This window comes from Nanorana parkeri, unplaced genomic scaffold (assembly GCF_000935625.1).
Source record: "Nanorana parkeri isolate BGI_ZX_2015 unplaced genomic scaffold, ASM93562v1 scaffold57, whole genome shotgun sequence".
Taxonomy (NCBI): domain Eukaryota; kingdom Metazoa; phylum Chordata; class Amphibia; order Anura; family Dicroglossidae; genus Nanorana; species Nanorana parkeri.
This window is the reverse complement of record NW_017306325.1, coordinates 1,191,356-1,207,426: the sequence shown is the minus strand read 5'-3', so window position 1 is coordinate 1,207,426 and position 16,071 is coordinate 1,191,356.

Here is a 16,071-nt window from a genome sequence, read left to right as displayed (position 1 = left end):
ACAATTCAATAAACAATGTTCAAATCAAGAAAAGTTTCACTATCTCCATTTATTTCCTGACCAATATGAGTATACATTTTGTTGGTTTTGTGTTTAGATGAAGCTCTTGTGGAATGCTGAATTAAGTTTTACTTGCTTAGAAGAACATTGCATACATGTATATAGGAATACAGCATCAACAGGAAACATATAAATCATAGACAAAAAAGCATGCATATAGAAAACCAGCATAGACCAGATCACAGCGCCATCTAGTGCCCGAAAGTCAATATTACATCTCTGAATGTCAGTAAGACAAATCAGTACATATTAGCATATGTTGTTGCATTTCCAACACATTTAATGTCTTGATTAATACTGAAATCAATATTGATGTATAAAGGAGTGGGGGTTAAAAAAATAATCAACATTAGGTCTTTAAATGTCTTTAAATGTAACATCGGTAGCTAAACATCCCCCCCATCCCCATTCAATAAATTATTTTTCTGGCCACTTAGGAGGGCTTTAACTTGAAAGGGAAAAGTCTCAATGTGGAATTAAAATGTCCTAATTGAAAAATTGCTGACAAATCTGCCTGTCAGTAATTTTTCAATTAGGACATTAAATTCCCCTTTTATAGCAGAAGAGATATGTGCAGCTCATTGCACAGAACTGGCATGCTGAAATAAAGTAACTCCCATGCGAAGGTATATGGATTTTTTTAACCCCCCACTCTCACACTTTACTTTAAAAATGCTGGATTCCTCCATCCACCTGTGGAATGGGGTATAGACACTACTGATAATGAGTGGCCGCCATCACTGTTCCGTGGACAATGTCAATGGTTCCTTCATCAATAGACGATTGAAAAATCAATTTTTGTCAACTGTAAGGGCTACAGACTGCTCACATTTCAAAGTCAGCAGGACTGAAATTCAAGCAGTGTATGGCCAACTTTAGCTACAGAGGTTCTACACATGGCCTACTTACAGAATGTACATACTTTCTAGGCACACAGATAATAACCTTCTAATTAACAAAAATAAACAAAAAGGTATCTGCACATTTGGGAGTATTCTTATTCAAAACTCTTTCATGACCAGGCAGGTTTACTTCGAGCTTGTTAATGCTAAATAAATTTTATATCCCAACCGCCAACACGATGAAAAGAGGAAAGCACATTTAAATAAGACAGAACATGACAAAAGGAGCTGTTAACGGAGCAGAAAACAATCTATTGTACTGTCCTGGATCAAAAGCACATGAAAGATTCTTCATGAATATGTTAAGTTTTGTACTAGACTGAGAATTGCAAAATTTGCAAAGTTATATTTATTAATGTTCAAGCAATCCTTGGCTTTTCAGCTTGGCTCTGCATTCATCTCCAATGCCATGCATATTAAAATAAGGCTACACAGGAAGATTTCCCTTTGTTTTCTGTTTATGCTTGATATGGCGTTGTAAACATAAGGCTGTTTTTGCACAGCACGCTGTTATATGTCGTTACACCATGGAAGGGATGTCTTACATCAAGTTCTTTCATGCTGGTAGAAATAAACAAATAGCTCTCAGCTGAATAGATTTTACACCAATCTCTGCTTTCTAAATGCATAACAAAACATTATTACTGGTAAGCCTGCACCTTTACTGGAGGCTGTTCGTTTTGTCCTCGTCTTGCTGGAATTAACAGGGCTGATCTGATTGCCTGAAGGTATCCGCAGACAGGAGACGAATGTTAGCCGCCCCGGCAGGCATTTTCAGCTGTCTCGGGAACATTAGTGAGTGGCTAGATATTTCTGAATGTTAACGAAGTAAGAAAAGGCCAGCGCTACTTCAAAATAATAAAGGAACAGTTGTGAAAAATAGGGATCAATAGACCATTATGCAACAAGAAACAAGTATCGCTGCACAAAAAAAGACTGCACTAACCACAATCCAGGATAGAAACCCTAAATGAATAACATTTATTTTTCTAAAGCACTTTGAGGGGAATTTATCAAAACTGGAGCAGACAAAATCTGGAGCAGCTTTCCACAGCAATCAATCAGCTTAAATACAAATAGAAGAAAAGCTGGCTGCACACTATATTCCACTGGAATAGTTTTTTAAAGCTTGTACCACATAACTGGTGTCCCGCCCAAGGTCTACCCCCTCTGATGCGTTTCACCCTATCACGGGCTTAATCGTAGAGATCAGCTTTCATCTTTCATTTTCTAATCTTAACTGAACAATACTCTGTCTGCTTTAATATATGCCTCTCCCCTTTGTATCGTAAAAACTGGAAAATTACATCCATTTTTGTTTAGCGCACTCTATCGCATAGTAAATTGCATTGCATGCTAGGTGTGCTGGTGCATTGCATTGCCTTTTATTCTGAATGTGCTTCAAAACACGGTACCGCAATAGCATGTGTTACGTTGCCATGCTTGGAAATGAAATGGTTAGGGATGCACCAATACCAAGTACCGTACTCGGTACAAGTACAAGTACAGATACTTTTCCGGACTAGACCAGAGAAAAATTCAAAAGTTAGGAGGCGGCTGTCATTTGTAAGGGGCACACGGAGCTCCTGGGATTTGTACATCTCTGTTTTAATGTATGATTTTGTCTTTATAAATATAAATAAAGGGATGCACCGATACCATATTTGCAAGTACAATTACTGATACTTGCCCAAGTACTTACAAGTACTGATACATTTGTGTTTAGTGTCATGTGACAGTTTTTCTAAAACAATACAGACTAATGAGTTCAGGACAGTGGTGGAACGCCAGAGCTAGGTCCCAGCTGCAACTGCTGAAACCCTGGTAGTTCTCATGAAAATGCCAAGTATCGGCACTGGTATCTGAAAAGTATCGGTGCATCCCTAGAAATAGTCCATGCATACTTATTCACCACACAGCAATGCAATGCATGCTCCCTAGGAGGTGTGTTGGGGCACCATTTACAATTAATAGCTACACACCAGCATACCTAGTGTGTGGTGCATTGCGCTGTGTGATAGCATGTGCTAAATGCATGGATACCATGCCTTTAAAAAAACACTATGGTGTGAACTAGCCCTTAGTCCTTTTGTTGCATCTCATGCAGCCACTTTGCAGCTATTCCCTGCCTCCAGCAGTGGCTGAATGGCTCTTTTCAGGGCAGGTTACCAACAGTGACAACAGTGACCCATGCCTGCATAATGTGTGTAGAAATGGCCGCTTGTAGTCTCCATCAGCAGTCCATGTGATCATGCAGAATAATAATTCAGAGGCATGGACAGCATACTGTCACCCTACAACAAAAATGCCTGAACAAAAACCTTCATGATTGGATCATCAAGTGTGAGTTTTAATGATGGCCTTTAATTTAAACATATTGAAAATATCTTCTGAAATTATTTTAACATATATGGGAATTTAGTGAATGGGTTTACATATAGCTCAAGTAATGATGTCACCACTCCAACAGTAATTGTAGAACAAGTAAAACACAAATAATTTTTTTGCACAGAAGCAATTCAAATGAGAGAGAGCCCACTTGCTGCAGACAAGTATAGTAACTCCATAGACAGACATAGGTCTACCCACCCCCTCTATAAATATCTGATTACACAAGTATGATTCCATTAAATACATTTATTACAATGGAAGAATGTAATCAAAATAAACAGAGCAAACTGAAACAGAAAATCATAAAATATATACACCATGGAGCCAAAATATTTTTTTCAATCAAAGGATTAATTACTGAACAGTGAGGTGCTGAATAAATATGATTTATTCACACACATACACACTCTATATAATCGGTATTGTTCCCATTGAAGCAGAATGATGCTGGAGGTGTCTTGCTGTGCACTTTCCTTTACATTTTTCAAAAGTCTGCAGGCCAGTCAGGATTTTCTTACTCTTTGATCTTCATGCAGTGGCGGGTTGTCCTCACTAGTGCAGAGAGCAGTACTGGCATCATCACATCATCATGCAATGTTACACAATGATTGCAGGGTACTGTGGCGATGCCACCTCAGGGGCCCATGATGCCCTGCACTCACAGTATGTCCTCAGTCTTCCGGACTGAAATATGCTGGCCATCATTTAAATATGGAAAACTGAGGACATCTTGTGGGGGAGGAGTAGTACTGCGGGAAACAGCTTTGAATTTAAGGTGATTTTTTTTAACACCTGGAGGGGGAGAGGGGGGAGTGGTTAGAAGCACTCAAAAGCATGGCTCAGGGAAGGAATTGGCCAAGTGCTTGCCGCTGGGAGCATGTCACCTATATGAGCCCATACAAAAAGAACAAAAACTGTCCGCACACCAGATTCCACTGGAATAGTTTATTGAAGTGTGTATCACATCACTGGTGTCCCACACAAGGTTTGCCCCCACTGAAGCATTTCACCCAATGATGTGGTTAGTTGTAGGGGTAAGGGCTGACCAGGGTAGGCAGTACTTTATACCATTAAGTTCATGTGCATGTCATTACATAGTAACACAATTAAGGGGACACATGATTGGATTAAACATGTCAGTGGGGCGGACCTCGGATGCAACACCAGTGATATGGCACAAGCTTCAGTAAACTATTCCAGTAGAATCCGGTGTGTGGCCAGCTTTGCTCCTGTTTATACCTGTGGGGAGACAATTATTAATTACTAACTTTAGGCCAGAATTGGACTTGGATCAGGATTTCTATTCTTTTCTGGATCAGTTGTGGGATTTAATTTCTGCACTGGGCTTGTGTCCTTTTTAAACTTGACTTACTCTTTCCTAGTGTTGGTTAGAAAAGCAAAACAAACAACTGTTTTCCTTCCGTACAGTTCATAAATGACACTCCATGTATCTTGATCAGCCTCTGTTAAGACATACATGCAAATATACACAACTGCCGCAGTACTGTGGCCGTTGGCTTTCACTGTTGGGTGAAAATAATTGTGATAAATGGCCTAAAATACCCACTTAATATATGCAATAATGATAATTAACTGGTTCTTTATTTTCAGCCGTGGAGGCAGTTATTTATCTTACTTAACTGTTTATCTTGGACAGCCATAATACAGTCCTGACACCATTTCCTCAGCAAGCTGTTTTAGCTGTAGTCTAAAGAGACCATTTCTAATCAATTTCCTATTTAATGCAAAGCCGGCTTCCCTGTGCTTCTAGCAGCTTGACTACTAACTGACATACGGGTCCAGAGAGCATATGCCTGTCTTCTAGTCAGCCTGATTAATGGCAACAATAACCGTCACGCTAAGTGTTTGGCAATATTAAAACAATATTTAGTTTGGTCACAGATGACCTCACACAGTTAGAAATGCGATGAGACAAATTTCCTTTTTCTGCTATGATATGTTCAGTGGTTTCCAGGGTATTTTATTCTTGACACCATGGTTGTTGTATTTTTGTGTCTTCAAGATATCACATTGAGATTATATAACACATTGATGTAGCTTGAGAAACATCATTACTTACCTGTCAACCTTCTGAGATGGGAAGGAGAAACACCTTTTAGCACAAAGTAAGTAGCCAAAGGACAGACTACTGCCATGCCTTCAATTACATGGACCATGAAGAATGAATATGCAAAAATGATTGGCTGTATTACACAAGCTTCTTTTTTCACCAATTATTTTCTCTATACTGGCTTTTTAAAATATCAAATGAGGTTGGACTGTCAAAGGAAGGGTAGAGGCGTCTTTGATATGGGAGAGGTGCTTGACAGCTTTGGTTGTACTTATCTTTGCTGTGCAAGAGGCAAAATTTCAGCACCCAAAAGGGGAATAATAGGCTTTTGGGGATCAGATTTGAGATGTGTTAAGTTCCCTAATGTTGCACAGGTGAGTTGTTGATCAATTAAATAGATAATGTGACCCATCATTTGCAAAGAAACTCAAGGTGGAAGGCATTGGCCACCAGAGAAGTGAGTATAAAAGCAATAGAGAGTGTTTATACTCACTTCTCTGGTGGCCCATGCCTTCTACCTTTGCTCCATTTCAGCGCTGCAGCCTCTGCAAGACTGTTCAGCATTCAACACTGACAGGGGTGCCAGTTGCCTGCATTTGTTGTTACATGCTGAGGTTCCATCCTCCAACTCTCACTTCAATGCTCCGTCCTGTAATGATTTAGGGGTCAGAGGATGGGACCACAGCATCTTGCACTCCCACAGGCATATGTAACTCCTAGAAGTGCCAAATACCAAAGAGTCTAATGATGGCTGTGGCATTTGAAAGGAGCAAATGCAGGATAACCTCACAGGAATTTTATTTTGTAACTAACAAGGTTTCTTTCACATTTGGCAGCAGTTTCTGTAAAAAGAGAAGGGTAGCTTTAAATGGATGTAAACCCTCACTAGACAACATTTCTTTTGCTAAAGCATTGTGTTTATGGCTCCACATTATTGGTCTGACCTTGCTATCTTTCAGTGAAAATAGTGAACCTGTGCAGTGCTGCCTGAAGTCAGCACTGGGGCCCAAGGGGGCTGACAATGCAGGAACTCAACTGGGAGACAGCTGTCACCCCATAACAGGAAGTGCCTGAACAAGGACCTTCATAGCATCAACATGAGGTATTGAGACAGACATTCGGGGTGATTTACTAACCTAAACACACGCACGCACTAGGTGCGTGTGATTTTTACACAGCAAAACGTATTTATCAACCAAAAAGTCTCTAAAAGCATATTTCCACTAATGCCATATATGGAAAAATCATGCACATGATGCATATATAATGCTGCTTCACAGTTTAGACAAAAATAGTTAGCTCATGCATTTACATTCCTGCATTCATCAACGCAAGCAACACAACATAGAGCTAATTTACACAACATCACCTTGCAAATTCATGCAGGGCTTTGCACAACACACCTGCTGGGTGTGTACACACTACAAAGGTGTTTAGATTCCACCCATAGATCATGCTGGGAGGGAACACACTACAGAGGTGTATACATGTTCCTGGTGTGTTTATAAGGTTAGTAAATCAACCCCACTGTCTTGCCCTTGTACAAAGTATTAGTAAGACCTCATCTGGAATATACAGTTCTGTTTTGGGCACATGTTGGGCAAAAAGGATGTTGGAGAACGGGAGAGAGTGCAGAGAAGGGCAACTAAAATTATAAGATGAATGAAAGAACTCAGCTATGAGGAAAGATTAGCTAAATGGAATGTAATCTTCATGGGAAAGAGGCTAATAAGGGGGTTTTGATCATCGTGTATAACTACTTAAATGGTCTATATAGTGAGCATGGTGCAAAGTTATTTATTTTTAACTCAAAGGTCTTTGCAAAGGGCAAGGGGGCACTCTTTGCATCTGAAGGGAGAGAGGTTCAAACTTCACATATAGAAAGGCTTCTTCATAGTAAGAGCTGGGAAAACGTGCAATAGGCTATCTCATGAACTAGTTCCAGCCGGCTTAGTTTTACACAAAAGCTGGATGCATTTCTAAATTCACAGAATGTAACTGGATATCAACATTTAAAAGTAATAGCACTGGAGCTTGTTGATCGAGGGAATATCTGCTTTGCATAGGGGATCAGGAAGTATGTATTTCCCTTTTTGGTGCAAATTGGACCATAATTTATGAAGGGTTTTTGTCTTCAACTGTTGGTATTGGGTTCTGTGTATGGAACTTTTTTTTTAATTATTCACTTTTTTTCTGTTGGTTTAACTTAATGGACTTTCAAAAAATTGGAAAAAAAAACTTTTCAAACACAATAACAGGTTAGAACTTACATGAGGTTTTAGTAATCTATGTTTGGATCTGCTTTAATTAAAGACATGCATTGTAAACCTTGGGGCAAAGTTAAAACTGAACTGTAGGCAAGCAGCTAAATACACAGTTGAAATACTGTACATACATGTATGAAGTTTTACATGCCAAAGGATTTGCATGTCTGCCTATCCAATCCTGAGATTCACATAGCTCTGCCACACAGCACAGGCATTTCTGGCCAGGCAGGATACCTGATTTTTTTCTGTTGGAAAAAACAGTTTTCTCTGCTCTCCCATCCTATCAGCATGCTCCTGGCAACACAACACAACTGTTGGGAAGCTAGTGTGCTGCTTCTCCCTCTCCCCCATCTGAACCCTGCTATACATGGACTGGAAGACGCTGATACCAGGTTAAATTTAGGTACTTACAAAGCTTGTATGTAAAAACTACATTTAATTATGTGTTAATTAATAAAGAGCTGAATTAATGAATGTCTTTTACTTCTGGCTGGACTTCACCTTTAAAATGCTGAGCATCACAGCTGTATATGATGTAGTAATGTGACATACTGAGTTGCTATATATTACACTATAAAACAGCTCAATTGCTGATATACCAGGAGACAGTAAAGTGTTATATTATCTCATATACTTTTCAGGCATTCTAATTGACACTGGTGACTGTAACTGCTATAAGTCTACTAACTTTAATGCTGTAGAAAATATATGATATGCACCTTAAGCACATACAGCAAAACACATGTTTAACTCAATGAAGTATTTGTTTTGTTAGACTTGTTACTTGTAAGCAATTTATTTTTTCATTGCAGCTCTAATAAGTGATATGAATCAGCTCAATGATTTTAATCTCCTTTGTTCTTGTACATCGTATTTTAGAAACTTTAGATTAAAGCCTTGAGCAGCATGGTGACTACTTTTTGATAAACTGTGTTAATAAAAAAGGAACTCATCATGTTTTGATGTAGGTTATAGAATGTGTCTTTACTGGTTGTGTTAAGAATGTCATCACATCTGTGTACTCTTGAGGAGCCTGCACTTGTCAGGGGCAGTTCACGATAATAATGCAATTTAATAGATGGAATGGAATGAGTAAACTTCTGCTGCTTGTAAGTGCCTGATAGGGATGAACGGGTTTGCATCAGATATAGCCGATTTGTGTCAAACACCAAATCACTGATATGATCCTACAGCAAACTGATGTGCTTGTTGAATTGATAAAGAGGTCCAAAAGTTCCCTTACCATTTCACTTAAACAACTACCGAGTGCAATTCAGGCTACTCCTTCATAAAGCTTGCACTTTGAATGCAGACTAACCACCCCTCATCACTCACATTTATTAGGGTCACACTTTTAAGATTATAAAGCATGATTCCCTGACCATGCATTACATCCCTGACCATGCATTAATCTAAGCCCATAAATCCAAAAGCAAGACCCCAGCATATATACCATTTAATTGCTGATCAAAGGTCTCCTGCAAGAATGGAGGGTGAAAGAGGTGCTGTACATTCTGCAATGCCCTAAGTGAACATGCAAGGGTCCAATACTAGTTCACTAGCATGCTTTTGGAATTGCAAATATTTATGTGACAAAGGAAGCAAGGAACTTGCCAAGATTTCCAGTACTTAGGGGGTCATTCACTCAGCTGCAGAAGGCCAACCCAAAGAGAAGGCAGCCGAACGCCATACATTGGCTGCCTTCAGCTCCCTTCACTTCGGTTCAGCCGGACAGCCTCAGTGCATTCAGCTGAGCCCAAGTGAAGAACATAGTTGCCTCAGCGGATCCAACATCTGGAGTCGAACGTCCACCAGTTAATCAAGTCATGCACGTCGTGTCCACGCCTCCGCCGACATACCAGGCATGTGGCCTGGTATGGCACAGGCAGGGGGGATGCTCACTTGTCCCCCCCTTTCCTGCCCTACCAGGCCAGTGTCCAGATTAAGGGTCTGGCTGGGAATTTTAGGGGGACCCCACTTTTTTTCAATTTTTTGGCAGTGGGGTTCCCCCTTACAAATTTCTACCACACCTAAAAGGGTCTGGCATGACTTTTGGGGGGAGGGGACCCCACACATTTTTTTTATTTATAACTAAGGGGGTCCCTCCTAACATTCCTACCAGACCTAAAGGGTCTGCTATGAATCGGTATAGGGACCTGGCATTTTTTTAACTATTTATATACATTTGCGGACAGACCGTTCTCCCTGCTCCGGCTGTGTCTTCGGCTCAGCAAAGCCGAACACATATGTTTTGGCTCGGCTGCCTTCAGCTGTTGTACGGGCTATTGTGAATAACCTGTTCAGCAGCCCTTTGGTTCGGCTGAAGGGTTTCCGTGGCCGAAGCGGGCCAAAGGATTAGCCGAACCTACGAGTATATCCTTTGGCTCTTCAATGAATTACCCCTAGTTTACCACAGTGTTTGTATCACCCTATAGCCACATTCAGATTTTAAAACTTGCAGAGTTGTTAAACGACTAATGGTGTGTGCAAGGGCAGTGCTAGATAAAGGAAACAGAATGAAAGAAGTCCTGAAGAAATGACTAAGAACTTGTTGCAAGAAAACAGAAGAGAGTAGGTCTGTTTGATAAAGGAAACAGCATGAAAGAAGTCCTGAAGAAATGACTAAGAACTTGTTGCAAGAAAACAGAAGAGAGTAGGTCTGTTTGTGCAATGCACATGGGACTGCCAATTAAAGTGACCCTGTTGCAGAACAAATACCCAACAAGTGGTGGCCGTTCTCAGTTTGACAGTCCTTGGATGGAGCTCAGACTTACCTTACACACAGCAGGCTAATGTTGCATACAATACAGCAAAGGTTCCTGTGTTGACTTTTACCATTTAAGTGACTGCAGCATCAAACTAGTGGAGATTTTCATGCATACTCCAATGACCTCAAATCTTGGGTCTGTCCCTTAGCAGGTACAGTGTATAGGTTAGGTCCTCTTAAATAAGATAGTTAATTCCAGTCCCAGAGGGGCCTGCCCAAAAGCCACATTCTAGTCCTAAGGCTTAGACAAGGACACTTCCAGAAGCTTGCTCAACACATTTAATAAAGCCAGGTCCAACCCACCGATGATCATCAGGGATTCACCAGTCAAAAAATATAGCTAGCCAATGCTGCTCAGCTATCTGGCTCAGCCCTCTATGCCCCACCATTCAGGACAAAGTAACAGTGTCTGTGAAAAGCCCCCTAACACTTACCATTCCACGCTGCTCTCTCCTCTGTCACAACTAGCACCAATATAGCTGGAGGTGGCTGATGGGGTACCCTAGAGGGAGCTGTGATATCAACCCCTCCATCATGTGACAGTGCAAAGGCCTAGTGATTGGCTGCTAGATTTAAGCCCTGCCACATGAGAGGGGGTCATATGCTCCCCCCATGCCTGGAAGCACTGGTTATCTTGTGCCAGCTGAGATTGTAAAAGGAACAGCTAAAGAGGTGAGTATCAGTGAGCCTTGATGCCTTTTTGCAAGATGATGTTTATTTACCCTGAATTGACAAAGCAACGGTGTCTCTTTTAATCTGATAGAGGGGAGAGAGGGGGTTTAAAGAGAAAGAGAAATGTAAAGCAGAAGTTTAAAAGTCTGTAAACTTTGAAAAATGCTGTAGGTGCCACATGCACTGAAAACATTGAAATTAATGTATCAACACTGAAGCAGATAGACTCTGGAGCAGTTGTCCATGGCAACTAATCAGCTTCCCTTTCATTGTCAAAACCTAACTAAAAAAATTGAAGAACGAAGCTTTCTGGTTCACATGGGAAACTGCTCCAGATTCTGTATGCCGCAGTTTTGATAAATTACCTCTATTGTTTTACTGAACGTGTATGTACTTCATCCAGAGAGGCCCTGTTACAAGCTCACTGCCAGGAAACAAACGGTTCAGGGCATTTTCTCCCTTTTGACTCTTTCCAGGGCGCCCCCTCTCACAAAGATGATAGAGACATGGAACAATAACAGAAATGCTTCTAAGGACTTCATAAGCTTTATATTATAAGAAGAAATCATTTATGTCATCAGCGCTATTTCAGATTACTTTACCACAATTGAACGCAGTACGATTCACAGACTTTTCTTTTCTTCTGTTGTTTCACAACTGAGTGAATAGTATAGAGATCCTGGCATACCTAAACAGCTTGGCAGAGCCTACCACCTCATTTGGTTTCAATGAACCATGTCTATTTGCTGGGTAAGCTGCCTGAAGAGCAAACACAAAGAATGTATTTGCATCAATGATATCACCTGTGAGCAGAATTGTAGGAGTCAGCGGGCACCCACCGATGAGTAAATATTTCTCTATTTGCGGCCACAAGAAAGCAAATGAGATGTTAAATATTCTGCCATGTTCCAGTCTAGAGGCTTTTTGGTTTGTTGTTCTCTACTTTTAAAATATTCTGTGGTATTATCTGTATTAGAACATACACTGAGTGGCCAGATTATTATGACCACCTGACGTTTCCAGGCAAATTAGGTATAATTTCATGCTGAAGTTGCTAGAGGGCCAGACCATTATAAATAGGGAAGCAGGTTGTTTACCACGACTAGAAGTAATTTTTTTCTGAAGATATGGGTAAACAACGCGATTTAACAGCCTTTGAACGTGGGATGATTGTTGGCGCTCGGAGCCATGGAGCGACTATGAGCAAAACAGCAGAATTTGTTAAATGTTCAAGAGCAGCTGTTGTTAAAGTGTTTATAGACTGGACTGACAGCCGGAAATCTGGGTCTGAACGTGCGAATTGTGGGCGTCAGCGACTAGTCAATGTTAGGGCAGAACGGAGAGTGGCAAGACTGGTACAAGACAACAGAAGGGCAACAGTGCAGTGTCAGATTCCTCGCATCACCTTTCCACAACTCGTGGAGTCACGAGGCGGCCCAACTAAGTCATCTCGTGGAGCCATCACGTGGCCCAACGAAGTACTGATGGGGTAGTCATAATAATCTGGCCACTCAGTGTACATGCTGAATGCATCAACTATTCAACGAGAAGGGATAAAATCCATTCATCTAAGAGGATCTAAGAGAAAATCTTTACTTTTGTCCAAGGGACATATAAGTGTTAAAGGGGAACTTCAATTTCCGCCATGTCAGGTTTTAACAGCTTCAAAGTGCCAAATCTAAGGGGGTTATTAACTTAGCTGCCAAAGCCAGCCGAGTGAATAACCCAGCCGAAGTGAAGTGAGCCAAACGTTGTTCGGCTATTTACTTCAGCCTTGTACGGCTGATTTCAGCGGTACATCTGCTAAAATCAGCCGTATATCGGCTGCCTACGGCTGTCTTTGGTCAGCCGAACATGTTCGGCTGAGCCGGAGTGTAGAAAGAGTTCGACTCAGCCGATCCAACATTTGGATCATTCGCTGCCGTTTGCCCCTATTCTCATAGGGGCCGAACGGCAGTGAGTGAATAGCTTTGTTTATTCTGCTCGGTACCTCCAAGGTAGCAAGCAGAATAGAGAAAAAGTTAAATGATTTGGAAAAAAATTTTGAAAAATTATTTTAAACATTTTTAAAAAATAGAAAAATTAAACAAAATTAAAACAACAACAAAAAAAACATAATTGTAAAAAAAGACGACCCAACCGCACGTGATGTACTCCCACCGAATAATGTCAAATCTTACAGATGCTGGAAAAATATAAACAATTGGGCAGAGCTAGCGGTGACATCACTGCTAACTCTGCCCAACTGTTTCCTATTGACCAGCACCTGCCAGAGTTTTCTAGCAGGTCCAGGGCAATAAATAGCAACTGAGCGGAGCTGGCCATGACATTACGTCCAGGCTCCGCCCAGTTGTTATTGTGTAATGACAGATCCCAAGGCCATTTGGAAATGCTGATCTGTCATTACAACTGGGTGGTGCGAGCCGTGCTATCACGGCTGGCTCCGCCCAGCTGTCATTTGTGTGGAGAAAGGTCGGCCGAAGGCTGAGCCGCTCCGCTGCCTGTGGCTGGATCCTTCGGTTCAATAGTGAATAACCCTCTAAGTGTTATTCATGTGTTTTGGAGAAAATGGCTCCATAAGGAAATATGCAGTAAGTGGAATTTATTTAAAACTGGAGCAGTTGCCCATAGTAACCAATCAGCTTCTCTCTTCAGTTTGTTCAGTTAAGCATTAAAAATTGAAATCTATAAGCTGATTTGTTGCTTTGCACAGCTGCTCCAGATTCAGCTTGGTGATTGGACACAAAATGAGCAGAAGCACAATGATGAGGCCATTAGGAAGTGGCGCCCTTTTCTGAGAAACGCATAGAGAAGTTGCCTATTGTCTATATTGTAATATACACTGCCTGTCCAAAAAAGAAGTCACCCCCTGGATTTAGCTAAGCAAATAGACCAGAGCCTTCCACAGGGTAATTATGAGGTTCAGCAATGTTATGTCTCCAAAAGATGAGGTCAGCTGCTTACCTGAATATACTGAATGACCAGGTTTTTCCATCAATGGGTTTTTTTCTTCCCTGATGACACAGGCCTATTCCAAGATGACAATGCCAGGATCCATCGGGCTCAAATTGTGAAAGAGTGGTTCAGGGAGCATGAGACATTATTTTCACACATGGATTGGCCACCACATAGTCCAGACCTTAACCCCATTGAGAATCTTTGGCAGGTGCTGGAGAAGACTTTGCACAGTGGTCCAACTCTCCCATCATCACTACAAGATCTTGGTGAAAAATGAATGCAACTCTGGCTGGAAATAAATGTTGTGACATTGTATAAGCTTAACGAAATTATGACACAGCGAATGTGTGCAGTAATCAAAGCTAAAGGCGGTTCAATTAAATATTAGAGTTTTTGACTTTTTTTTTGGACAGGCATTGTAGATAATTATGTGATAATGGTACAATTGATCATACGCTGGATAATGTATCCCTTAAACAGATTACAAATAGGTTTTTTGGATATGCCATTGTTCTTATGGTTTTAGTATAAAATATGAATAAAGCATAGATTTGTATACAATTTGTGTCCTCTTGTTTGTGTTGCAGACAAAATTAGGTGAAAGATGTTTTTTCTTGGCACTATTTTAAGACATGCATATTATAAATAGTGTACATGCAGGGGCGTTCCTATACTTTTAGTGGAAGTGGGGTGCTAGTGTAGGATGTTTCGCGTGGGGTGGGGTGCTAGTACTAGTGGAGCACATGTTACGGGGGTAGGGGGGAGTGCTAGTGGAGCATGTTGGCTTTCCTCTGCCTCCGTCTCTGTCCGATGTCCCGACCAGCTCCCTGATGTTGCTGGTTGCCAGGAGCTCTCATCACTGTGCCGCTCGGATGAAGGGCACCGGCGTGGTCCCAAAACTTTAGCATACTTGGCATAATGTGATGTTTGAATAAAGTATAGCAGATTGCAGATATATCAAGTGTGTGCTGTGATTTTCTATTACACTCTGCTCAGCTCCTGGCAACCAGTGATGTCACTGGTTGCCAGCAGACCCTTTACACATTATTATTTATTGATGTGCACAAATACAATTTTAAATTGTGTTATTATCTTCACTTTCTTCTTGAACAGAATCCTGCTATGTGTCCTTATTTCAAGCAACCACTAGAGCGCAGCACATGTCAATTATTTGCAGCCAAGTGTAAAGTTTAAGCTAATACAGAATTATAACAGGATAGGGGGATTTTTGCTAACAAAGCTAATTGGCCTAATTGTAATTACTGAGTATATATTTTAAGCATTTTTTTTACATTTTCATGAACTGCGGAACAGTTTAATAGATTCATTTATGAATTCAGATTATATTTTAGTATCTAGTGAAACTAATAATGTGTGAACATTAGTCGAAGTCATGTATGGGAGTTGAATCTTTTAATTTTTTTCTGACCATTTTTCAAGGCTAATGTACAAGCTTTTATTTAAAAAAGGGAATAAGTAGCTGGTCATTGTCATGGGGGACATGTACCAATTTTAAAAGAAATACCATTCAGCAGGGAGAGGGTCTTTTAATGTGACTTAAGAGGCAACAATAAGAACGTACAAATCCTTTGAATAACATGATTTGAGGAAGCCTTAAATCTGTACATGAAGATGTGGATGCAGTATGATGTACTTCTTTAAAGGCACATAATTTACAAACAGTGGCCATGGATCAACTAGCACTATATATTTGGTCAGTGACTTCACCGAAGATACCCGCTGGCTTGTTTTTATACAAAAGGCATCAGGGACCTGTCATTTGCAATGGGAGTAGCCAGTTGGACAGCATCATCGATCAGTGGGTAACATTGTCAAACAGCATTTATCATGATTGACGTGGATCTACAGCACTGGACAACATGATTGGTGTTGGGTTTACATCACAGGACAATGTTTTTTTCAATGAGGGTTTTTTTTTTCCAAAGGTGTGGTTGGTTTTATTTGCTTTTATAACTTTTTTTT